Below are 27,672 nucleotides of genomic sequence, written 5' to 3' on the forward strand. Positions count from 1 at the left end.
ATCTTGAGCTGCTGACAGAAAGTTGGAGTTCAGGTCCACCCAGAATTGCTGTGAAAGAGAGGTCTGGCAGCCTACTTCCGAAAACTCAGCCATTGGAACCCCTATGGAGTACAGTTCTACTCTGGTACAGTGGTGTCATCATGAATCAGAACTGACTCAGTGGCAACTGGTTTCATGTGTGTATTAGCGCACACATTTATGTATATTAACACGGATATTATATCCTGATATTTTCATTCATCATTAGTCTTTTCTCATGATAAATTTTTTTTTTTTAATGAGGGCATTAAATTACTTTATAATATTCTGTGTGCATGTAGTATATGTTTTTTAACGATTTGACTATAGTTGCAATAATAAATGTGCATGTTTCTAGTAATCTTCAACGTATACTTACATCTTTTTAACATACATCTCTGTCATTAAATCTCTTTGTTTAATTATTGTTTAACACTCTTTACGCCTAAGAGATGGTCTCAGAAGCAGCCCTGATCAGTTTTTCTCCCTCTTACTCATGAAGCCCCTTAATGTATCCCAAGGTATCAACTACGAAGGATTTTACGTACTTATCGTTTGTTTATTTTTCTTTCAGTCAGTATATTCCATGGGCCAGAAATAGTCTATGTTATGCAGATACAGTGGTGAAAGGTACACACTGTCCCTGTCGTCATGAAGGGGACAACCCAGTGCAGGTGGGAGGAGCACTGGGGAAATGCAGCTGAGAGCAAGGACAGACAACCCTCCAGGAACCACACTGGACTTCAGAGAGGCTTGTTGGCTGCTGTTCACCTGGCAGGCTTCTAGATACCCGAGTACCCTTGGGCTTGGTGCCTGCTCCTCTCTCTGTTGACACCCTCCCTCTAGGATGCCTCAGTGAGTTCACTGCTGTCTATTTGTAGCTAAGGACATGAGGTTTATACCTCCATCCATTCAAACTCCTCCTGGGTCCAGACTCATATATTCAAATGTCAGCCTAACTCTCTGTATTGACCTCTTTATGCATTATAATGATACATTCCTCATATGGCCATCATGAAAGCAAACATGAAAGGAAAAGCACAGGAGTGCCTGGCACCAGTGTAGGTACTCAATGAACATTAGCTGTTGGTATTATCCTTGACATCTCCGTGTGGGGTGAAGTTTTATTACCTGACATCTCCATGTGAATATCTAACAGCTACACCATGTTATCTAGGCTATGAAACAATTCTTGGTTCCAACCACCATTCTTTTCTTATCCATGAATTTCTCAAGGCTTTGGTGATGGGATTGTGTGTTTTTCCACACAATGGATGTGATTAGGAATGGTTGGCCAGGTCCTACACAATAAATTGCTCCAGCATTCCTTTGGGTGACCATTGAGACAAGTTTCAGCCAACAAATGTAGCAAAGAATTGGAACCACTCTCAGCTGTTCATGCGAGTACTCTCAATCCAGAATATCTGGTAAGTCGACTGTTAGGGATTGAATTGTGTCCCTCCAAAATGTATGTGGAAATCCTAACCCCTGTACCTGTAAATCTGACCTTGTTAGGAAAGAGGGGGCCTGCTTTTATTATGTGAATGAGGTCATACCAATGTAGGGTGGGTCCTAAGCCTAACTCTTCTTAGTTATAAAAGGAGCAGAATACACACAGACACAAACAGGTGAAAAGGAAGACAGACAAAGAAGACAGATGCTTCTAGAAGGCCAGGAACACAAATGATTGCTGGCATCTACTAGAAGCTGAGGTAGACAAGGAAGGACCTCCCACTACAGCCATGCCCTGAATTCGAACGACTACCTGCTAAACTGTGAGAAAATAAATTTCTGTTCTTTAAAGCCACCCAGTTGTGTTATTTTTTGTTATGGAGGGACTAGGTAGCTAACACACATACCCGTTCTTATAAGTTCAGCCCAGTGCAGAATAATTTTCTTCCCTCCTTGGTCTAGACCACCCGAACCTGCTCTTTCCCTATCAGTGTCCTTTGCTTTCACCTAAGAGCTATGACAGAGTCAGCTTGATGCTGATGCATTGAAATTTCAATTTATTTTTTATTTATGATTACTATTAATTCCATTATTTTCTACAGTTTTCAATGGAGACAGTCCTATAATCTATGAATAGCATTTATACTTTTTCTCTTTTTGTACTAGCTTACACTTCCGGTGTTCAATGTTTAATAAAAGTAATGATAGAAGCACCCTTATTTTATTGTTTATTAATTTTAAAGAGAATGTCCCACACGTCACCATGAACTATCATGCTAGTTGTAGTTTTCCACGTTCGGGAACTCCTTTTCTGTTCTATATTTGTTCCTAGTCCTTATCTCTCCGTGTGATTGGATTTTATCAACCTGCTTTGCCCCCATCTCTTGAGGTGAGCATATGTCTTCGCTTCTTTCACCTATGCATGTGGTGAGTGAAATTACTAAATCTTTAACGTTCACTCAAATTTGTATGCCTACAATAAACCGCCTTGATCATGGCATGTTACGTGGTTTATACTTTGCTGGATTTCCTTTGCTGGCATCTTACGTAGGGTTTTGCATTTCAGTTACTGAGTGTGCTTGTCCTCTAACTCTTCTTCTACCATCCTTCTCTAAAATTTGTTATCATTTTTAAACTAGGCTTAAGGATCAAGTTAGGGGAGTATCTCATGGTTTTCTAATCTCTGTTGACTATGTACAAGATTAAAATGACTGTTTCTTGCATGTTTGCTGGAACCTGACTGGAAACGATCTAGGTCTGCCATTTTCTTTGTAGGGAGATCTTGAACTACTGACCCATTTTATTTCGTGGTTAAAGGCATCTTCTGGTGCTAATTTACTTAGAAAAAATTCTGATGCATGTTCTAGGTTGCTCGAATCTCATCTTCAAATATTGATTATCAGGGCTTGTAGCCTCATGCAAGGCAATTCATCAATCCCAGATTTCCCCAAAGTCAGGCTCTGCAACTCTTCCCGGTACCAAATTCCCTCATTTAAGACTTATTTGCAAAGAGACAACAGTATGCTATCTATGCAGTTGTTTATCCGCAACCTTCTTGAGTCCATAATGTGAGGATACAGTCTTCTAATACTTTTTTTGTAATTGTTCTCTTTCTTATTTTTTTTTTCCTTTTTTCACTGCCAATACCCACCCCCCCCAGTCTAGTAGTTTTAAAGTTGTGCGTTTCAGGTTCAAGTCTGTAATCCAACTGAGCTTCTGTGTGTGCTGCATGTGTGCATCAAAAGAACGCGCTTCTAGAAGCAGAAAGCAGGCAGTGCGACTGTTGGGTGGTTGGTGGGGTAGGGGGAGGGGAGCTGCTGCCCAGAGAGGGCGCCCGAGGGAGGCAGGAGATGCCGGGCTGCCCACCGCAAGCCCACAGGCTCCAAGGAGGAGGAACCTGCGTGCGCCATGAGCCTTTTGAGACAGGCCCAAGCCCACCCAGCCGGGTGCTAACCTCGCATCCGCCAGGCTTGCAGGTTCCACCAGGACTAGGGGAAGCCTAAGGCCGAGGAGGGCAAGGTCTAGGGTCTGGACCTGAGAACTGGTTCTGCCACTTGTGATCGCAGCGCTTATGCTGGAAAGGAGGGCAGGAAGCATATCGCAACGTGTGTCCGGACGATGACCCAGAACGGGGGAGCTGTGGTCACCCACGGACTCTGGGTCTGCATATGGAGGCCCCCAGGGTGCAATTCCAGGAGCAGAAGGCAAAGCCACAGAGGCCAAAGTGCACCTCGCCGATGCTTCCCAGGGGCATTTCCCCAAATATGGGGAGCAGTCCCTCCTCTGGGCTAGGGACTTTGTTTCCTCCATTGTCATCACTGACTGTGAGCAGAATCTAGTCTATGCAGACTAATGAGGAGTTATCAAAATGAGCTCCAAACTCCGGATTTGAGTTAAGGATCATAAATTAACACAGAGAAATATGACTTTAGCAATAAGTGACTGTTTGAAGCCCAAGTTGCCTTAAAACACGGAATTTCAGTCTTTCAGCTCCTCTGCTAATCTAGTGACTAAGAACAGGATCTCACTGGAGCTCAAAGATGTGGGGCACTGGGAATACTCTGGGTCTGTCTGCTCACGGCTGATTGCCTGATCCCAGTTTTATTATACAGCTTAAATACAGACCAGAAGAGGAGTTTGGGGCTTGACACCTGACATCTTAACACCAGTTCCTGTTTCTTGAGGAAGGAAGAGGTAAAATAAATCAGCGTTTACTGTGTAGTTCTCCATCCCCAGAAGTCCTGATGAAGACCCTCTCAGGTAAGGATTGACAGGGAGTGGCTTGGTTTACTATTCAACTTTGTCCTTCAGTCACTTTGTTTATGTCCTGTATGTAAACTATTATGCATTGACAGAAGCATTCTAATTCTTATGCAGAATGACTAGACCTGCTGCAGAATGACTATATTGTGCCTCCCTTGGGCACCCCTGTCTGCGCAGCACCCCCCACCCCCAACTGCCCAACCGCCTCTCTCCTGGCATTCTGCTTCTAGAAGTATGTTCTTTTGATGCAGAGATGCAGCACACACAGAATCCCAGCTGGATTACAGACTTGAACCTGAAGACCTTATGCAGAATGACTATTTATGAACCCCTAAGCTTAGTACTAAAGCAGGTACTTACTCCTCAGAGAAGGCCCTGGGGGAGGTTGATACATGCATTCCCCAGTGCTCCTGCTGCTCTAGAAGTGCCTGAAATGCCTCTCTGGGAAAGGCCTTCAGAGTAGGCTCATGGCCCACGTGGGAATTCAGGCCTATTTTTCTGTTAGAACATCTCATTTCGCTCTGAAAATTTTATTATCCAGTTTATTCACCAGGCATGAGTACAGACATCTCATATTTTCAAAATAATCCCATTCTCTAATACTAATTTGCCACCAAGAGTATATTCCAAAGTGTTTCCAAATAGGCTAGAAAGTCTTTCCAAAGAGGAGAGTCCTGCGCCATGTTGTGCAGTGACAGCAGGGTTGGCATAATATGTTTACCCAGATACCTACCACTTTTTAAAAATTTTTTATTGTGCTTTATTTGAAACTTTACAGAGCAAATTACTTTCTTGTTCAGCCATTTATACACAATTGTTTTGTGACATTGGTGGCAATATTCATGATGTGTCAGTATTCTCTTCTATGCTCCAGTTCCCCGTTTCCATCCGCCATGATTCCTGTTCCATCCTGCCCTCTTTTCTGTGCTTTTGGGCAGGTTTTGCACTTTTGGTCTCATACACACGATTGAACTAAGAAACACTTTCTTCACGTGTGTTATTGTTTGTTTTATAGACCTGTCTAATCTTTGGCTGAACGGCAAACTTCAGAAGGTACTTTCCACTTTGTTGCTTTCCATAATTCCTGAAATTCCAAGCCTGCCACCTGAAGAACTTCCTTAGTGTTTCATTTAGAACAAGTCTGGTGGCGATGAATTCTCTTAAGCGTCCTTCACCTGAGAATGTCAGTATTTTTCCTTTACTCATGAAGGAAATAACAGCCTATAGAACACTGGGTTAATGTTTCTTTTCTTTCAGTGTTGAAAAAATGTTGTTTTCACAGCCTTTTGGCCTCCATGGCTTCTGATGATGAATACAGAGTCATTCCAATTGTTTCTCCTGTGTGAGATGAGTTGTTTTCTCTCTAGCTTCTTTGAAGATATTTTCTTGGTCCTTGTTATTCCACAATTGACAGTGAGGCATTTGGGCGTAAAATTATGTGAGTTTAACTTGTTGGAGTTTGCATAGCTTGTTGAATCTGTAAGTTTATGTCTTTCAACAAATTGGGAAAGTGTTGAGCCAGTATTTCTTTAGATACTTTTTTCTACACCACATATTTTCTCTACACCGTATGGAATTCCAGTAAATAAATGTTAGATATTTTTGGATTTTTTTGAGGCTCTGTTCATTTTTTTTTTCAATATTTGTCCTCTGTTTTCAGATTGGATATTTTCAATTGAACTATTTTCATCTCATTGATCCTTTTGTCTGTCAACAGCATTCCGCTGATCAAGTGAATTTTTTATCTCTATTTTTCCTGTCTAAAATTTTCATTCGTGAATGGTTTCTATGTATTTTTCTATTTTTCTAAGGTGTGCCCGTTACTTCTTTGAGCGTGGTTAAAGTAGCTTTTTAAAGTTTTTGTCTATGATTCCAAGACTATGTCTTACTTCAATCTTACAGAAAATGTTGATGTTGTTTGTTTTAGCAATCACTTGACCCAGTTATGTTCAGGCTGCAGGTTCTTTCCCAACTTCTGGATGCTGTGGCTCAGATGTCAGTTCAGATTTTGAAGACTTTGCGATGATATTTGGTTGTAATCTATGGGAGTGTCACTCAGTCTGGGACCTTGTTGGTGTTCTAACCCATAATGCAGTTCTCAAAGGATTGATCTACTTCTTGGAGTCAGAGCAAAGCATATGCAACTATGGGAGTGGAGGGGGGTATGAAAAACAACTTTATGGTATCCCTCTCTTGAGCCACCTGGTCTCTGTCTCTCTGAGGCTCTCTGATGTCTGAGCAGCTACCTTCCTTGTCCACTGGCAAGAATGTTGGGGCTTTAATCTCTTCATTCTGCCGTGCAATTAAGTGACTGGGTCTGCCTATGAGGCCAAATATTGGTAAGATGGAGAAAATGTAACAGAGATTCCTCTATATTATTTGGTCCTTATATACTTAGGTCAGAGAGAAGGCACACTGTTTCTGGTGATACTTCCAAACAGGTGTGGAGAAAAAGGCATTAACAGGTGGATAGCTGCATACTAGGTGTTACGGATTAAACTCTGTCTTCCCAAAATGTATATATCAGCTTGACTAGGCCATGCTTCCCAGTATTGTGCGATTATCCACCATTTTGTCAGCTGGTGTGATTTTCCAATGTATTGTAAATCCTACCTCTAGGATGTTAATGAGCGAAGATTTGAAGCAGTTATGTTAAGGAGGCAGGGCTCAATCTACAAGATTAAGTTGTGTTTTAAGTCAGTCTCTTTTGAGATATAAAAGAGAAAAGAGCAGAGAGACAGGGGGACCTCAGTACCACCAAGAAAGAAGTGTCAGGAGCAGTGCATCCTTTGGACCTAGGATCCCTGTGCTGAGAACCTTCTTGTCCAGGGGAAGATTGGTGACAAAGACCTTCCCCTAGGAGTGACAGAGAGAAAGTCTTCCCCTGGAATTGGCACCCTGAATTTGGACTTATAGCCTCCTAGACTGTGAGGGAATAATTTTCTTTGTTAAAGTCATCCGTTTGTGGTATTTCTGTTACAGGAGCACTAGATATCTAAGACACTAGGTACCAGGAGATGTACATTTCCCAGCTCTTTCACTCCCAGGGCCACTATGACTAAGTAGCCATTGCCATAAATCCATGTGAGCAGACTATTCTGATTACTGCTTTGACTCTACTGTCTGTTATGGTAACCACACCCACCTTGTCTTTGTTGATTGAGTGCCACCACTTGGCTGCTACCACCACGGGGTCCAGTCAACTGCATTGTAGTTAGGTGTCTTAATTCAGTTAGGGCAGTTCTCACTGTGGACTCTTACTTACATAAAATAGCAACCACAGAAGTCTTCAATAATGCTGGGGCTTGCTGCACAAATTTGTACCTCACCGCTATGGTACAAAGAAAGCCCTCTGGGCACTCCGTGTGTGGGTCTGTGGGTCCAGCCTAATAAATCCATTCTAACCTGCCAGTTTCCCTCAGCCTTTGGTTACCTTCTCCTACAGTATACAATGGCAGATCTGCCATTTCCACTTGATTTATTGTAGGCCACCACTTAATCCATGCTTCAGTAAACCAACCAAATAAACTATGACGTCCTTTTCTAACCTCTCAAGCTGAAACACTGAATGAAGAATCTATGCTTCCTGGGTCTATATCAATAAACTCAGACTAATCCACCTTTATGTTGCTTGCACCATTATCCCACACCCATAATAGCCATTCCCACACATGTTCACCAGGTTTCTGTATGTATGTATGTATTAGAAAAATCAAGCAGTTCTTTTGGAGTTTAGCATACCTTCTCCTGGGTCACACTTCATAGTTCACCTTTTGGGGCTTGTTGGGACTGAAGTCTAGGTATAGGTCTAGAAGCAAAAATGGGCAGTGGCAGTGGGATGTTCAGCCGTGTCTTATAAGACATCTGCCTAAGGTGATGCCCCAGGCAATGCCCCAGATACCACCCCAGGAGATAACTCAAACAAGACACTTCAGGCACAGCTGAGGGTAATCTCATTAGATGGAGGTGGAAGGGATAATTGTTTTACTGGGAAGGGTGCCTTAGCAGGCAAAATTAGAGAATCTCTTCAGATGGGAGTAAGAGGTCTGGTTCTGTTAGGAAGAGCGATTCAACAGAAATTGGAGGTTCATTGTCCCCCGCTTCCTGACTGTCTGCCCATATGTCCTCATCCCAAGTTTCAGGATCCCATTTCTTCCCAATCAGTGCCCTCACTCTAACTTCAGACACCATTTGAGGCTGGATATTCAACTGGCGCTTTAATTCAGTCACTCTTATGATAAGAATCTGAGTTTATTTTTGGCAGCATTAGCCTTGTTACTATAAGAAATATGGTTTTCTTTCTGGGCACAAGTGGCAGCTTTCAGATCTTGTATGTGGTGCTTCAGCTTTGAGCCCATTTCTTTCATTCACCAGTGTGACTAGCAAAAGCAGGACTAACCAAGCAGCTTCCTTATTATTCTTATTCTGACAAAATTATAGAAAAGTATCAAATATGTAATCAGGCAGAGCCTTGTCTCTCACAAATATTTGATCCAGTGGTAGTAGTATTTTGCGTATTTCTATTGTCACCTCCCACCATGGATTAGCAATAGCCTGTTTACTACTGGAGACAGTCATCAGTGCCTTTAAGACTAGCCAGACTTGAGAATCAATTCAGAAAACTCATCCTTAAGATTTGGTTCCTCTAGAACCACAGTAGGTACCAAATGTCTTAGCTGGGATCTCTAGAGATGCAAAACTAGTGAAGAGAATATATATATATGGAAAACCTAGTCGCATAATGGTTAATAGCTATAGCTGCTAACCAAAAGGTTAGCAGTTCGAATCCACCAGGCGCTCCTTGGGAACTCTGTGGGGCAGTTCTACTTTGTCCTGTAGGGTCACTATGAGTTGGAACCGACTCGATGGCAATGGGTATATATATATACACACACACACATACACACATACATATATATATGCATACATATGTTAGTTGTGGCTGTTAGATGCCATCGATCCTGTGTAAAACAGAATGAAACACCGCCTGATCCTGAACCATCCTCACAATCATTGCTATGTTTGAGCCCATTCTTGCAGCCATTGTGTCAGTTCATGTTGTTGAGCGCCTTCCTCTTTTTTTCTGACCCTCAGCTTTTCCAAGCATGATGAGCCTCTCCTGGGACAGGTCCCTCCTGAAAATATGTCCAAGGCACGTGAGACGAAGTCTCGCCATCCTTGCTTCTAAGGTGCATTCTTGGTGTACTTCTTCCAAGATGGTTTTGTTTATTCTTCTGGCAGTCCATGGTATATTCAGTATTCTTTGCCAACACCATATTTTAAATGAATCAGTTCTTCGGTTTTCCGTATTCATTGTCTAACTTGCTCAAGCATGTGAGGTGATAGAAAATATCATGGCTTTGCTCAGGCACACCTTAGTCCTCAAAGTGACATCTTTCTTTCTCAACACTTCAAGGAGGTCTTTTGCAACAGATTTGCCCAATGCAATACATTGTTTGAATTCTTGACTGCTGCTTCTGTGGGCATTGATTATGGATTCAAGTTAAATGAAATGCTTGATGACTTCAGTATTTTCTCTGTTTATCATGGTGTTGCTTACTGGTCCAGTTGTGAGAATTTTTGTTTTCTTTATGTTGAGGTGTAATCCATACTGAAGGCTGTAGTGGTTGCTCTTCATCAGTAACTGCTTCAAGTCCTCTTTACTTTCAGCAAGCAAGGTCGTATCAGCTGCATATCATAGGTTGTTAGTGAATCTTTCTCCAAAACTAATGCCATGTTCTTGTTCTTCGAGACCAGCTTCTCAGAATGTTTGCTCAGCATACAGATTGAGTAAGTATGGTGAAAGGATACCACCATGACACATAACTTTCTGATTTTAAACCACACGGTATCCCCTTGCCCTACTCAAATGACTGCCTCTTGGTCTACGTAGATATTCCGCATGAATACAGTTAAGTGTTCTGGAATTCCCATTCTTTGCTAAGCTATCCATAATTTGTCGTGAGCCACACAGTTGAGTGTGCTTGTATAGGAAACAAAAATAGGTAAACATCTTACTGATATTCTCTACTTTCAGCCAAGATCCATCAGACATCAGAAATGATATCCCACGTTCCATGTCTTCCTCTGAATCCAGCTTGAATTTTTGGTAGTTGCCTGTCTGTGTACTGCTGCAACTGTTTTTAAATTATATTCAGCAAAATTTTTCTTGCGTGGGATGTTAATGACATTGCTCGATAATTTCCGCATTGCGTTGGACCACCTCTCTTTGAAATGGGTACACATATAGATCTCTTTCAGTCATTTGGTCAGGTAGCTGTCTTCCAAATATATTGGAATAGTCAAGTGAGCGCCTCCAGCACTGCGTCCCTGTGTTGAAACATCTCATTTGGTACTCCATCAGTTCCTGGAGCCGTGTTTTTTGCCAATGCCTTCAGTGCAGGTTGGAGTTCTTCCTTCAGTACCATCAGCTCTTGATCCAATGCTACCTCCTGAAATGGTTGAACGTCGACCAATTCTTTTTGGCGTATTGAGTCTGTGTATTCCTTCCGTCTTCTTTTGATGTTTCCTGTGTTGTTCGATATTTTGCCCATAGAATCCTTCCTTCAGTATTGCACCTAGAGGCTTGAATATTTCCTTCAGTTCTTTCAGTTTGAGAAATGCCAGGTGTTTTCTTCCCTTTTGGTTTTCTAACTCCAGATCTGTTCACATTATTATTATCATACTTTGTCTTCTCCAGCTTCCCTTTCAGGTATTCTGTTGAGCTCTTTTACTTTATTTTTCCTTCCATTCTCTTTAGCTACTGTACATTCAAGAGCAAGATTCAGAGTCTCTTGTGACATCCTCTTTGGTCTTTGCTTTCTTTCCTGTCTTTCTAATGACTTTTTGTTTTTTTCATATATGATGTCCTTGCTATCATCCCACAACTAATCTGGTCTTCGATCATTAGTGTGCAGTGCATCAAATCTATTCTTGAGATGGTCTCTAAATTCAGGTTTGATATACTCAAGGGCATACTTTGACTCATGGACTTGTTTTAATTTTCTTCAGCTTCTACTTGAACGTGAATATGAGCAACTGATCATCTGTTCTGAAGTCAGCCCCTGGCCTGATTCTGACTCATGGTATTGACCTTCTCCATCATCACCTTCCACAAATTTGATTCCTATCTATTCTGCCTGGAATGGTTCACGAGTATAATCACCATTTATGTTCCTGACGAAAGGTATGTGCAATGAATAAGTCATTGGTCTTGCCAAATTCTATCATGTAAGCTTCATTGTCATTTCTATCATCAATACCTTATTTTCCAACTGCTGATTTGTCTGCTTTGTTTTCAACTTCGCATTCTAATTACGTAATTATCAGTACATCTTGATTGATGAATGCATCACGTTTGATCAGTTTCAAACTGCGGAACTTGGTAAAAACCTTCAACCTCTTCATCTTTCACATTCATAATTTGTGTGTAAATTTGAATAATAGTCTTATTAACTGGTCTTCCTGGTAGGCCTGTGAATATTATCCTATTGATCGTAGTGTTCTACTTCAGAAAAGATCTTGAAATGTTCTTTTTATCGATGAATATGATGCCGTTCTCTTCAGTATCTCAATCCTGGCATAGTAGAACATATCATTGTCTAGTTTAAAATGTCCAAAACCAAGCTATTTCAGCTCACTAATGCCTTGGATTACTGACCTTTATGCATTCCATTTCATTTTTGATGACTTCCAATTTCCCTAGATTCATACTTCCTTCATTTCACGTTCTGATTATTAAAGGATATTTGCATCAGTTTCTTCTCATTATGAGTTGTGCCCCATCAGGAAACGTCATTAAAGTGGGATCTACTTTGAGAAGGTAGCTCTTCCCCACTCATATTTTGAGTGCCTTCCAACCTAAGGGGTTATCCTCTGTCATTCAATCAGACAGTGTTCCAGTACTATTTGTAAGATTTCACTGGCCAGTTGTTTTTAGAAATAGGTCACTAGGTCCTTTTTCCTAGTCTGTCTAAATCCAGAGCTCCACTCAAACCAGTCTACCATGGGTGAACATGGTGGTATTTGAAATACCGGTGGCATAGCTTCTAACATCACAGCAACATGCAAGCCACCACAGTACAACAAACTGACAGAAGAGTGGTGGGAGTTAAAAATAGGAAGAACCAAAAAGAGTGCTTCTTCCATGTCTGCTGATTTAGAGGAACCATGAGAAATTGTCAAGTGAAGAGTGATTCAGAGAAAAACATGGGTAGAGTGTGACCTAATTTCCATAAAAACAAACAAATGAATGTACTTACATGTGTCCCGGCAAAAAGAAGTGTGTAAAAGGGTACATATGTATCTTTGGACACTGGACACTTTGGGGGAGCAGGTACAATATACTTATGTGGGGATGGCTCTTATTATAACTTCTGTATACAAATCTCTTGTTAAATGTGTTATAAGAATGTAAAACTTTTTAAAGTTTAATAACATCATAGGTGTATGTGTGTGTATTTGAAACCTTTTTTTTTTTTGACTATTTGATATATGTGTTTTTTCGTTATCTAGTGTGGCTATAGCAGAGATTCCACAAGTGGATGCCTTTAACAAACAGAAACTTATTCTCTCACAGTTTAAGAAGCAAGAAGTTTGAAGTCAGGGCACCAGCTCTAGGAGAAAGCTTTCTCTCTTTGTGGCTCTGGGGGAAAGTCCTTGTCATCCATCTTCCCCTGGCCTAGGAAATTCTCAGCGCGTGGACGCTGGGTCAAAAGGACATGCTCCACTCCATGCACTTCTTCCTTGGTGGTATGAGGTCCCTCTCATTTCTGCTCACTTTTCTCTTTGTATCTCAAAAGAGACTGACTCAAGACTCACCCTTATCCTGTAGATTGTGTCCTCCCTCATTAACCTAACTGCCTCTAATCCCGCCTCATTAACATTACAGAGGTTAGAATTTACAACACATAAGTAATCACATCAGATCACAAAATGCAGGACAACCACACAATACTGGGAATCATGGCCTGGCCAGGTTGGCACACATTTTGGGGGACACTATTCAATCCATAACAATAGAGAAAACACTGTCTTCAATGCCAGATTCAGAGACTTTTATCCATCTATGAAGGGCAAACACAGAAATTGAACAAAATTCAGACCAGCGAATTATTGCTTGCTCTTGTAACTAATGACTTCTTCTGGTCTCTATGCCTCGAAATGGCCAAAAAGAATTCTGTGAGGATTAATGCAGTTATTGCTAAAACATCTACTGAATTTGCATGTCTACAGGTAAGGAAGAATACTTGATTCATTAAGTAACACAGGGACCCTTAGACTATTGTTCTCCTTCTCTGATATGCCACTATCACCTTCTCCCCTTGTTGCTCTCCTGAAAAACCCACACTTGTATATTCTAGGCTTTTTTTCAGGATTGAATTTGCAGGAAGTTGAAGATATATCTTTGAAAGATAAAGAAGACTTTGGCCACATTGTCTTTAGACAGTCGAACTTCCCAGCCAACCTCTGTGCAGGATGGGAATTCACAATCCCTCCTACTCAGTACCTCTGAGCAGGACGGGATTTCTGTTTCATTATCAGGAGACTGTGGAATTCACCCCTCTTCAGAAAACTTACTTTCCTTTGCCTCAAACTGTCCCTCTCAGGATCTGTCACGGTCACTCTGAGAAATTCACATGGGCAGCCTGTATGGAAGTGCCCATCCTAGAGGCCCTGCCCTCCCTTCCTTGCTCCATAGGGATTCCTCTGACACTTGGGGTCACATCTCCCAGGGAGTACACACCTCTGGCACTTCCAGGGATTCCCAGGCCCTGGGATACTGTGGATGGGACTTGGAACTCAATCTGTTTCTTCCCATCCTCACCTTTGGTTATCTGTGTTCTGTCTTCACCAGATTTAGGAGGCCTTGTCTTCTCTTTGCTCGTTTCATCTCAGTCAGGCTTTTCTATTCCAACTCTCTGATCTCAGAACAGATCAGGTTAGACCACAGAAAAGAGAAAGACCAAGCAAACATCACTGATCTGTGCAGAAGCTGCTGGGAAGGGATTCGATTCTCATTGGTTTAGGGTTTTATGCCCGCTGCTCACCGGCAGGCAGGTTCCCCCCAGAGTCTGGCTTCTGTCTGGTACCTTGTACTACAAAGAACTCAGTGACCAGCCCACCTTCACAATCACACCTCCCTTAGAGCTATCTTTGCAGAGGCTCTTTCTCAGACTTCCATGTCCCACTGAAATCCCATTTCTCTTTCCTTACAAACATTATGCTCATTCTCAGGGCCCTGAGACCTCATCTGCAGGTGAGTCTTGTCCTCTTCTCTCCTTGGCGGGGGAAGCTTTTGAGTGGACCTCATGTCTTCGGACAGCTATCCTGGGGCTTCTTCCACCCTGGTGCCGTAGGGCTGCATCTCTCTTTGTACTAGAGGGGGCGTGGAAGGGGCACAAGGCTAAAAGAGGATGGATTTTCCAGGTGAGGTGGGTTTAAGAAGCCTGAATGAACTTCTTCCCTGAAGGGTGCATATTTTGCAGTCCAGACATCCTGCTTCTCTCAGTCTAAGAGTCCTAGCACGTCTTCAGGTGCTTTCTCCTTTGACCTTGAGGCCATGCCTGCAATCTCTGCAGCCAGGTCACCCACATGTGTAGCAGCACCAGTAGGTGTGGTAGCTTCTTCAGCCCCTGTCTCCTGCTCCAGATGCTCCTGGAGGTGCCTGGCTCTTCTTGCCAGGACTCCAGGATGCTGACCAGGGACTCAGTGTTGGTTAAAGGATGTCGGCCAGTGACCACGTGTCCTCATTTCCTTTGAAGGCTTAGGCTAGTTGCCTGGGCAGAAGACAGCCAAGGTCAGTCTGAGCCTAGACACCTAGTGACTGACCTGTGACACTGCAGCGAGTGATAGATGTTAATTTCCATACTCAGGTATCCGCAGGTGGCGGACTCAGAGTGGTCGGAGGTGAAGTGTAACTAGAGATCACACAATCATGAGGGCACGGGCCAAAGGTCAGGGAAAATAGCTGAGGTCGTGGAGCTCTAGCGGAGCCAGTCTAGGGCACAGGCCTCCCTCCTGTATGTGGCAAAGAGGCGATCCATATGCCGCCATGCGCAGACTCTGGACTGCTGGGGCCCTGGATGCCCGGATTTCGGCCTTGTCTTTGGAGAAGTGACGCGCATGCACTGTGCCACCGGGGGCTGTGCCCCAACAGAAGCAAAATCTTGACAATACGGGCTTCAGTTGACTTTGCCTGTGCTCTCCTTTGGCTGAGTGACTTCGTGTGTTTCCTAGCAGGTGAAGACATTCATTGAGAGAGGCAATTTCCATGCGTGCAGGCAAAGTGTGTGCTGAGATGATGAGTTGCTGGAGACCAGGGTGGACTCTTCAGACCCAGAATAGGCCTCTGGCAGGTATGTGTCAATGTTTTCTGCCCATGGCACTCACCCGGGTATTTGCATAGAATGTTATCAGCGGAATTAGTAGTCTCCGGAGAGGCTGCCCCGTGTCAGCAAGCTTCACCTGGCCAGGGTCCACCCGTGATGTAGCTCCCCAATCAATGACTACTCTCTAGACCTTCCAGATAGACTAGCAGATCTTCTCTGCCCATGGGCAACCAGTAGAGCCAGAGGCCTTCTCCCTTTGCTCTTTCGTCTCTAGGCATTCTATCAGGCACTCCAAGCTGTGAAGTGCATGGGGGGAGAAAGAAGAGATTTCAGAGAATGAACACATACAGAGAGAGAGGCAAGAGATGGTGAGTGGGGATGTCTTGCATACTGATATCCTGAGGAAAGTGGGAAAATTGGACCCTGGCTTGCTCTGCCAATGCCGTGAAGCAGTCCGCACCAGGGGCTCCCTTGTGCCTGCATAGCCTTTCCCAGGGTGTGCTCAAATCCTTTGGCCACTAGGTGTCCTAGGTCACAATGGAGGACCCTGTGACATCTGCCTGGTGGACTGGATCTCTGCCATTGGCTAAGTCTTGTCACCAGGCCCATCATAAGCTCTGCCCACTCTTCCGGTGGGGAGACTCTCTCCATGGTGATGGCAAAGAAACCTTAGTCCCGCCCACCTGGCCTTGACTTCACCTACCTGGCCTGCTGACCCTCACCCAGACCTCTGTGTGGATGAAAATGAATGTCCACCAGTGGCCCAGTGTCAGCGTCTGGTATAAAGGATTCGGGACGTTTCCTGAGGCAGAAGGCAGCCTACGTCTGCGGGTACCTGGAAGTCTAGTGACTTGTGATGCTGCTGCCAGTGAGAAATGGTGACTCCCACACTCACATATCCCCTGGTGGCAGAATGATAGTGATGGGTGGAGAAACATGGCTCCGGAGCACATGTTCAGTGGGGCACCGGCCAAATGTCAGGGCCAGGAGTGGACGTCGTGGAGCTGCATGGCGTGCCAGTGAAGGGCCCAAGGATTTCTCCAATGAGGCAAAATGCAGATCAAGCCAAGGAACACAAAGATAAAGCAGCTGAAGAAATTAAAAAGGTTACTCAAGAACATAGTTAAAAATTTAATAAGCTGCAAGAAACCATAGAGAGACTGCAATCAGAGATTCAGAAGATTAACAATAAAATTACAGAGTCAGAAAACTCAATAGAAAGTAATAAGAGCACAATTGAGGAATTGGAAGGCAGAATTACTGAGATGGAAGATCAAACTCTTGGGACTAATATATTTGAAGAGAAAGCAGATAAAAGAATTTTAAATGAAGAAATCCAAAGAATCATGTGGGACTTTATCAAGAGAAATAACTATGAGTGATTTCAGTACCAGAACAGGGAGGGCTAACAGAAAATACAGAGGGAACTGTTGAAGATTTGTTGGCAGAACTTCCCTGATATCATGAAAGATGCTCATCGAATTCCACATACGGTAGATCTCAAAAGAAAGTGACCGAGACACATAATAATCAAACTTGCCAAAATCAAATATAAAGAGAATTTTAAGAGAGGCTAGGGATAAAGGAAGTCACCAACAAAGGAGAGTAAATAATAAAAAACTTGGACTACTCAGCAGAAATCATGCAGGCAAGAAGGCAAAGGGATGACTTACACAAAATATTGAAGGAAAAAAATTGCCAGCCAGGAATCAAACCATAACCCTGGCCCTCTGGCCTTCGGGCCCTCTGGCCTTAGCCCTCTAACTCTAGCCCCTAAGCCCTGAGCCCCAAAGCCCCTAAGACCCTAAGCCCTTAGGTCCTAACCCCCAAGGCCCTAAACTCTAACCCTAACCCAAACCCTAACCCCTATTCCCTAAACTCTACAACCTAAACACCTACACCCCAAAACACTACACATCAAAACCCTACACACTAAACCCTATACTCTAAGCCTCAAACCCTAAACCCAAACCTCAAATCCCAAACCCCAAACCCTAAACCTAACCGTAAACCCTAAACCCTAACACCTAACCCTAACCCCTAACCACCCTAACCCTAATGACCCTAACCCTCGAACCCTAACCCTCTAACGCTAACATGAAACCCTAATCCGAAACCCTAACCCTCTAACTCTAACCTCTAACCCTAACCCTCTAACCCTAGCCCTAATCCTAACCCCAACCTCCAAACCTAACCCCAAACCCTAAACCTCAAATCCCTAGCCCTAAACCTAAGAATGAGCCTAAGCCTAACCCTATCACTTAACTCTAAACCCTAAACCATAACACTTAAAACCCTAACACCCTTAGCCCTAACACATTTAACCCTAACACCCTAAACGCCAAAACCCTAAACACTAACACCCTTAACTCCAACCCCTAACCCCTAAACCCTAAGCTTAAACACTAAACCGTCTAACCCTCTAACCCTAATACCCTAAACCCTAACCCCAGCCCCCAGCCTTAACGCTCACTCTAAGCCTTAAACCTTAAGCCCTAAACCCTAGGCTCTAAGCCCTAAGCCCTAAACTCTAAATCCTAAAACCCTAAACTCTAAGCCCTAAGCCTAACCCTCTAATCCTAAACCCTAAAACCTTACCCCAAACCCATCCCAAACCCCTAAACCTGAACCCCTAAGCCCTAGCCCTAACCCTAATCCTCTAAGCCTAACCCTCTAACCCTAACTCTCTAACCCTAACCACAACACCAACCCCAACCTCTGAACCCAAAAACCCTAACCCCCTAACCCCAAGCTTCTGAACCCTAAGCCTAAACCCTCTAACCCTAAATCCTAACCTTCACCCCCTCACACCCTCACCTTCTCACTCCCTCACTCTATAATCTTCTCAACTTCTAACCCCCTCACCCTCTAACCCCTCACCCTCTAACTCCCTCAATCTCTAACCCCCAACCCTCTAGACCCCAACCCTCTAACACCCACCCTCTAACCCCAAACCACATATCCCAAACAGACCCAACACCAACCCCAACCCTAAACCTAAACCCTGACCCCTAAAACCTAAACCAAACCCTAACGACTAAACCCCAAAACCCTAAACCCCAAACTGCAACCCCTAACACCTAACCTTAACTCCAAACTCTAACCTCAAACCCTAAACCTAACCCTAACACCTAACCCCAACCAAAAAACCCTAACCCTAAACTCTAACCCCAAACCCTAACGACCCTAACTCTAACAACCCTAACCTTAACATCCCTAAGCCCAAACCCTAACCCTTTTTGTTAGCAGCCATAGCACTTAACCACTAGCCACCAGGGTTTCCATGAGCAGTCACAGGAATAGACACATGCACACCCGTGTTCACTGCAACATTATTCACAGTTGCAAAAAGATGGAAACAACCTAAGTGCTCGTCCACAGAGGAATGGATAAACAAACTACGGTACATACACAGTGGAACACTACACGACAATAAAGACCAATGATGAATCTCCGAAACATCTCACACCATGGATGAATCTGGGGCGCATCACACTAAGTCAATCACAAAACGTCATATACAGTAAGAGACCACTATCATAAAAACTCATGAAAACATTTACGCACAGAAACAATCCTTGATGTTCACCAGGGAGACGAAGAGCGGGTAGAGAAAAGCCAACTAAACAATAACCAAAAAAACCAAACCCACTGCTGTCGAGTTGATTCCAGCTCATAGCGACCCTACAGGACAGATTAGAACTGCCCCCATAGAGTTTCCAAGGAGTGCTTGGTGGATTCGAACTGCAGACCTTTGGTTAGCACCGGTGGCTCTTAACCACTACGCCACCAGGGTTTCCAACCAAACAACAGATCGGTGGTAACTCTGGCGAAGGAAAGACGGTACACAAGACTGGGGAATCAATCTCAGCCTCACTCTAACCCTAACCCTAAACCACTTGTGCCCGAGCCTAGTAACCCCAGCCCTAACCCCAACCCCCAACCACCTAAAACCTATACCCCTAAACCTAACTCCCAAACCTCTAACCCCCAAACCTGGACCCCTAACACCAAACCCTAACCCCTAACCCTAATCCTCTAACCCTTCTGCATCTCTGGGCCTCTCGACTCTCCGTCTATTTTCTTCCTCCAAATCCTACTAACACTCAGTGGAATTTTGAAGTTTGAGCTGTGCTTTGCTTCTTGTTGTCTCCACCGGTCCCATCAAGGCACTGCATCATTTGCTCTGCTTCACTATTCAGTTCCAAAACCATGGCTTAGAATCGCCTGACACTGGACTTCAGCGATTCGGTGCAAGGCCGCGAGAGGGCGCGCGCACCGCCGGTTCTGTTCTGCCCACCAGGCCCTCTGAGCATGGGAACCTCCTGGACCTAAGCCCGGACGACCTGGGTACCGCTCCAGTGGCGACAGCAGAAGCTTTTCTTCCCGAGGGACCCAACGCCCCAGGGCGCTCTCTCAATACTCCCGTTAATGCTATGATTATCCTAACCCACTCCTTCTGTGCGACCTAGTGGGTCCTCTACCAGGTCCAGCCTTCACGACCCGCACCCCCCTGCCGTGGTCATGTACAGGAACCTGCAGGGCCGCGCCCTCCCCGCCCAAGCTCTGCCCCTCCATACCCTGATGCCCTGCAGGCCTCTACTAGGTACCCGCCCAGGGGAGAGTTGTCGCCCCGCACGGGTCGGGGGACACGAGGGAACATTCGGAAACCACCCCCAGGCCAGGCACGAAGCCGACTGCCGGATTGCCGGTATTGAGACCATGTGAGCAGGGCTGCCCCGCCAACTGGAGCCTGCAGGACATCACTCACGTTTGTCAGCTTCTCACCGCCCTCTGGGCTCCGGGTCCCAGAGCAGCCAATCCCCCGGGGGGGGAGGGGGGGCGGTCCGTCCGCAGGTGCTGGAAGATCGGGTTGGTGCCCATGGCCGGAGCGCTTAAAACCCTTAGAAACCCTCATAAACCGTCAGCTCCAGACTTTCAAATGTCAGCCTGAGAGACACCTAATCTCCAACCTAAAAAAAAAAAAACAAAACACACCCGTTGCCATCGAGTCAATTCTGACTCATAGCGACGCTATAGGACAGAGTAGAACTGCCCCACAGTTTCCAGGGAGCGCCTGGTGGATTCAAACTGCCAACCTTTTGGCTAGCAGCCTTAGCACGTAACCACTACGCCACCAGGGTAACCCACTAAACCTACTGCCACCAGGGTAGAGGCTCCAAATCCCGCCAGTGTGAGGAACCCTCAAATCCCCTCAGCACCAGAGACCGCGTCCACAGCGACCGGTACACAGCGCCGCACAAACGTTTAAGTTAACAAACAACATGGTTGCTCAGGACCCCTTCCTGCTACCCCACCCCTGCCACGCAGAGGGGGAGCGGGACCCGGCATCCACACTGTTAACAGACACTGAATCGCTGCTGCATCCACAAGGAGTAGGATCCCCGCGCTGCTCCACAGATTCCCAGGACCCCTTCCTTTCCCGGTGGGGCCGCGCCGACGCCCCAGCCCCGAGAGTAGACCAGCCGGGCGCGGGCGCGGGCGCGGGCGCGGGCGCGGGGTGCCTCAGCCTCCCAGGCACAGTGCCCAAAACAGTAAGGGGCAGCAGAGCCTTGGGCAGGGGATCCCTCTCTCCCCTGTCCGTGGCACCCTACGGAGTCTGGTGGGGGTGGGAGGAGGAATGGGGGCGAGTGCCCCGCCCTCAGTCTGGAATCTCACCCCCCCCGGGCGAACTCTGGGCCTTGGTTTCCCCCCTGGCACAGGGAGCAGGTGGGGGGCGGGGTGGGCAGGCCCCCATCCCCCAGCTTGGCCCGCAAACCCGCCCCGGGCAGAGTAGGGACCTGGGCGCAGCCCTGGACACGGCCTTTCTCCCCAAGCCCTTCAAGCCCCCAGGCCCGAGGGCACTCCGCAGCTGGATCCCGCGGCTGGACCCCCACCCCCGCCCCCCGCAAATCCACGGGGCTGCAAATTTTGCAGACCAGCTGCGTCTCCCGGGCCAGAGGCTCCCTCTCGCAGACCCTAGAGTGGCTGCGTCCGCCCGCCCCCGTGCCGCGTCCGCCCCTGGGGATCACTCGGGACGGGGTACGCCTGAGGGGGCGATGCGAGCTGCTAACCCAACGTCCGGACTCTCCAACCTCTGGAGCCCCCGGGATGCTGGGACTGGGACCCTCCCTCCTGGCGCCTTCCCTCCACACCTTCGAGGGGCCGGGCTTGTTCAGTCTGGGAGCCGGTCCCTCCAGCCAGGTGTCGGAGTTTCATACCTTTCAGAGAACACGGCAGGGAACGCAGCATGAACAGTATCCTCTCTAAGGCGCGCCATCCGGCCCGGGCCCCTCACCACCCGTCCCAGCACTTCCGGGAGTAACTGGCTGGACGGCGAGGAACATGGCTGCCGGCCCCGCCCAGCGGCCCGGGTGTGGGGCGGGCGTGGGGGAGTTGGGTCTCCAGAGGGGAGGGTGGGGTCTAGAAGCAAGGACAAGGCCTAGGTGTACGGGGTGAGGAGACAGGAGACGTCAGGAGAGGGCCCTCTCCGGCGCAGAGTTAAGTATTGGAGGTGCAACGGTTAAGTGCTTGGCTAACTGAAAGGTGGGCCGTTGGAACCCACCAGCTCAGGGGTTGAAAAGATCTGGAGATGGGCTCCCGTAAAGATTCTAACCAAACAAAATCCAAACCAGTTGCTGTTGAATCAATTCCAACTCATAGTGACCCTATAGGGCAGAGCAGAACTGCCCCATAGGGTTTCTGAGGCTATAAGTCTTTACAGAAGCAGACTGCCATGTCTTTCCGCAAAGAACCAACTGGTGGATTCAAACTGTCCACCCTTTGGTTAGCAGCCGAGCTCTTAACCACGGTGCCACCAGGGCTGCGCCATAAAGACTGCAACCTAGGAAACCTTGTGAGGCAATTCTAAGTTGTCATACAAGGTTGATATGAGTCAGAATCTCTTGATGGCACACGACCATGATTGTACTAAGAAAAATTCCTCCAGGGCATCTGTCTACATGACCCCTGAAGCACATATGCATGCACGCTATCAAAGCAGTGCGGCCAAAGACAGGAAATTGGAATAGAGACATTATAGAGTGGACAGTGAAAAGTGATTTCTGAGGGGCATGCAGCTCAAGCGGAGGAGGTAGCATACAACTAAATGCCCTTCTCCTTCTATTGTTCAATGGTCTTGAGAAAGAATGTGTCCCAGGAATTAACTGTAGCCCAGGAGAACTTGAAGACAGCAAATACAGAGGACTGGTGAGGATGCTTCTGCAGTGGTCAGGGTGAGCAGTGATGGTGGCAGTGCAGGTGGGAACAGTGGGCAGGCTTGAGGTGAACTTTGGAGCTTGAGCTGCCAAGAATTGCTGGTGGATCAGATGTATGGGATGAGGGGAATGGAGAATCAAAGGTGACTTCTAGAATTCAGGCTACCATGAGCGCATGGTCACCAGAGCCATTCTCTACCATGTGGAAAACCATGGAGGAACAAACTTGAGAAAATGACCAAAAGATTTTTTTCCGGACATGTTAGATTTGGATGTCTGAGGTCATCCAAGTGTGGAGAACAGTTCCCAGCTGTGGATACCACTGTGAGGTTTTCCAGGTTCTAAGAATTTGAAGATCATCAGCCTATAGCTGATTTGAAAGCCACTGGTGGTGCGATGATTATGCATTTGGCTGCTACCAAAAGGTCTGCAGTTTGAATCTACCAGTCCCTCCTTGGAAACCCTGTGGGGAGGCTCTACTCTGTCCTGTAGGGTCCCTATGAGTGAGAATCCACTCGATACCAACTTTTTTTTGTTTTGTTTTGTTTTAATACTAAGCTCAGAAAAGTTGTGTGTCAGGGTTGTATTTTTTCACAATACTTATCCAAGCAGTTCGAATCTACCAGCCACTCCTTGGAAACCCTATGGGTCAATTCTACTCTGTCCTTTAGGGTCGCTATGAGATAGAATTGACCCAACAGCAATGGACTTAGAACTTGGACTTAGAGGAGCCCTTTCTTTGTCAAAGCTGAAAGTTTTACTTCATACTTTTAAAAACTGCCATGTCTCATGCTACGTGGCTACCCTTAAAAAAAACATTTTTGGTGCTAACTTGACTTGTCCTTGGTGAAGGGCTCTGTATTCATTTTCAAGGGCTACCGTAGTAAATTACCAAAAACTCAGTGTCTTTAAAAAAACATATAATCCATACAGTCCAAGAAGCTGGACTCTATGAAGAAGAAGGGGCACCAGGATTGGAGGAAGACTCATTAACAGCCTAGACATGCAGATGACACAAACTTGCTTACTGAAAGTGAAGAGGATTTGAAGATGAGGATCAAAGACTTCAGCCTTCAGTATGGATTACACTTCAACATAAAGTAAACAAAAATCCTCACAACTGGAACAAGAAAAAAATCACGATAAACAGATAAAATACTGAAGTCGTCAAGGATTTCATTTTACTTGGATCCACAATCAACACCCATGGAAGCAGCCGTCAAGAAATCAAATGACATATTTTATTGGGCAAATCTGCTACAAAAGACCTCTTTAAAGTGTTAAAAATCGAAGATGTCCCTTTGAGGACTAAGGTGTGCCTGAACCAAGCCATCATATTTTCAGTCGCCTCATGTGCAGCTAAAGCTGGACAATGAATAAGGAAGGCAAAAGAACTGAAACTTGAATTATGTTGTTGGTGAAGAATAATGAATATGCCATGGACTGCTAGAAGAATGAACACACCTGTCTTGGAAGAAGTACAGCCAGAATGCTCCTTAGAAAGGTGGGTGGCAAGACTTGGTCTCACGTACTCTGGACATATTATCAGGAGGAATCAGCCCCTGGAAAAAGACATCGTGCTTGGTAAAGTAGAGGGTCAGTGAAAAAGACAAAGAGCCTCAATGAGACAGATTGACACTGTGGCTGCAACAGTGGGCTCAGACATAGCAATGAGAAAGGCCCAGGGCTGGGCACTGTTCCGTTCTGTTGTACACAGGGTCGCTATGAGTTGGAACTGACTCAACAGCACCTAACAAAAACATCATAAACTCACTAGATCTCCTGGGGATAGAATGTCATATTCAGTGTAGAATAGATAGAGTTTCTTTGTTTGTTTGTTTACCATATTTACTAATACTATGATTTACATTTGATAACTTCCACAATCTGTTGGATCGCTTTTCTTTGGAATGGACACAAACGTGCATCTCTTGCAGCCTGTTGGCCAGGTAGCTAGCTTCCAAATTTCTTTGCATGGTGGAGTGAGCATGTACAGTGCTGCATCTGTTTGTTGAACCAACTCAGTGGGTATTCTGTCAGCTCCTGGAGCCTTGTTTTTCACCAGTGCCTTCAGTGTAGCTTGGACTTCTTGCTTCACTACTACCAGTTCTTCATCATATGCCACCTCATGAAACGACTGAAAGTCGACCATTTCTTTTGGTACTGTGACTCTGTGTATTCTTTCCATCTTTTGTGTGTGTGTGCTTTAAGTGAAACTTTACAAATCAAGTCAGTCTCTCATACAAAAATTTGTATATGGCTTGCTATATACTCCTAGTTCCTCTCCCACTAATGAGACAGCACACTCCTTCTCTCAGCCCTGTATTCCCCGTGTCCATTCAGCCACTTTCTGTCCCCCTCTGCCTTCTCATCTCCAATCCAAACGGGAGCTGCCCACATAGTCTCATGTGTCCACTTGAGACAAGAAGGTCACTCCTCACCACTATCATTTTCTATCCTATAATCCAGTCCAATCCCTGTCTGAAGAGTTGGCTTTGGGAATGGTTCCAATCTTGGGCCAACAGAAGGTCTGGGGACCGTGACCTCCAGGGTTCCTCTAGTCTCAGTCAGATTATTAAGTCTGATTTTTTTATGGGACTTTGAGGTCTGCAATCTCACTGCTCTCGTGCTCCATCAGGGATGCTCTGTTTCGTTCCCTGTCGGGGCAGTCTTCGGTTGTAGACGGGCATCATCTAGTTCTTCTGGTCTCAGGCTGATGTAGTCTCGGATTTACGGGGCCATTTCTGTCTTCTGGACTCATAATTACCTTGTATCTTTGGTGTTCTTCATTCTCCTTTGCTCCAGGTAGGTTGAGACCAATGGATGCATCTTAGATGGCCGCTTGATAGTGTTTTTAAGACTGCAGACGCCACTCACCAAAGTGGGATGCAGAATGTTTTCTTAATAGATTTTATTATGTCAATTGACCTAGATGTCCCCTGAAAACATGGTCCCCCAAATGCTGCCCCTGCTACTCTGGCCTTCGGAGCATTTGGTTTATTCAGGAAACTGCTTTTGATTTAGTCCAGTTATGCTGACCTCTCCTTTATTGTATGTTGTCTTTCCCTTCACCTAAAATAGTTCTTGTCTACTATCTAAATTTGCGAATATCCTTCTCCCTCCCTTTCTCCCCACCCTCGTACCCATCAAAGAATATTTTCTTCTCTGTTTAAACTATTTCTCAAGTTCTTACAATAGTGGTCTCATACAATATTCGTCCTTTTGCAACTGACTAATTTCACTCAGCCTAATGCCCTCCAGATTCCTCCAAGCTATGAAATATTTCATGGATTCATCATTGTTCTTGATCTATGTGAAGTATTCCATCGTGTGAATGTACCACAATTTATTTATCCATTCATCTGTTGATGGGCACCTTGGTTACTTCCATCTTTTTGCTATTGTAAACAGTGCTGCAGTGAACATCGTTGTGCATATATCTGTTCGTATAAAGGCTCTTATTTCTCTAAGATATATTCCAAGGAGTGGGATTGCCATATCCTATGGTAGTTCTATTTCTAGCTTTTTAAGGGAGTGCCAGATTGATTTCCAAAGTGGCTGTACCATTTTAAATTCCCACCAGTGGTGAATAAATGTTCCAGGCTCTCTACAACCTCTGCAACATTTATTATTTTGTGATTTGGGATTAATGGCAGCCTTTTTTTGCTGGAGTGACATGGTATCTCATTGTAGTTGTGATTTACATTTCTCTAATGGCATTTTTTTTTTAATGGCTAATGATTGTGAGCATTTCCTCTTGTATCTGTTACCTGCCTGAATGTCTTCTTCGTTGAAGTGCCTGTTCCTATCCTTTGCCCATTTTTAAAATGGGTTATTTGTCTTTTTGTTGTTGAGTTTTTGCATTATCATGTAGATTTTAGAGATCAGATGCTGATCGGAAATGTTATAGCTAAAAACTGTTTCCCAGTCTGTCGGTAATCAGTTTACTCTTCTGGGGAAGACTTTGGATGAGCATAAGTGTTTGATTATTAGGAGTTATCTCATTTTTCTTTGGGTGCTTGTACATTGTTAGTAATGTTTTTTGTACTGTTTATGCTATGTATTAGGGCTCCTAGTGTTGTCCCTGTTTTTTCTTCCATGATTTTTATCATTTTAGATTTCATATTTAGGTCTTTGATCCATTTCAGTTAGTTTTTGTGCATGGTGTGAGGTATGGATCTTGTTTCATTTTTTTGTGGAGGGATATCCAGTTATGCCAGCACCATTTGTTAAAGAGGCTGTCTTTCCCCCGTTTAACTGACTTTGAGCCTTTATCAAATATCAGCTAATAAGTGAATGGATTTATGTCTGGATTCTCAATTCTGTTCCATTGGTCTATGTGTCTGCTGCTGTACCGGTACCAGGCTGTTTTGACTACTATGGTGGTATAATAAGTTCTAAAATCAGGTAGTGTGATGCTTCCCACTTTGTTCTTCTTTTTCAGTAATGCTTCATTTATCTGGGGCCTCTTTCCCTTCCATATGAAGTTGGTGATTTGTTTCTCCATCACATTAAAAAATGTCCTTGGAATTTGGATTGGAATTGCAGCATATCTATAGATCGCTTTCAGTAGAAGAGACATTTTTACAATGTTCAGTGTTCCTATCTATGATCAAGGTATGTTTGTCCACTTACGTAAGTCTCTTTTGATTTCTTTTAGTAGTGTCTTGTAGTTTTGTTTGTATAGGTCTTTTATGTCTCTGGTTACAATATTATTCCTAGTATTTTATCTTCTTGGGGGCTACTGTAAATGGCATTGATTTGGTGATTTCTCTCTTTGATGTTCTTTTTGTTGGTGTAGAGGAATCCAACTGATTTTTGTATGTTTATCTTGTATCCTGATATTCTGCTGAACTCTTCTATTAGTTTCAGTAGTTTTCTTGAGGATTCTT

General features: G+C 44.9%; 1 long non-coding RNA gene across 1 annotated transcript; it reads left to right on the plus strand.

The window, feature by feature from the left end:
- Nucleotides 1-1,164: 1,164 nt before the first annotated feature.
- Nucleotides 1,165-20,986, plus strand: LOC135229359 (uncharacterized). Its single transcript, XR_010320141.1, has 4 exons — nt 1,165-4,230; nt 11,245-11,419; nt 15,472-15,590; nt 15,838-20,986. It is a non-coding gene; the product is annotated as an uncharacterized LOC135229359 (long non-coding RNA).
- The last annotated feature ends 6,686 nt before the right edge of the window (nt 20,987-27,672 follow it).

This window comes from Loxodonta africana, unplaced genomic scaffold (genome assembly GCF_030014295.1).
Source record: "Loxodonta africana isolate mLoxAfr1 unplaced genomic scaffold, mLoxAfr1.hap2 scaffold_282, whole genome shotgun sequence".
Taxonomy (NCBI): Eukaryota; Metazoa; Chordata; class Mammalia; order Proboscidea; family Elephantidae; genus Loxodonta; species Loxodonta africana.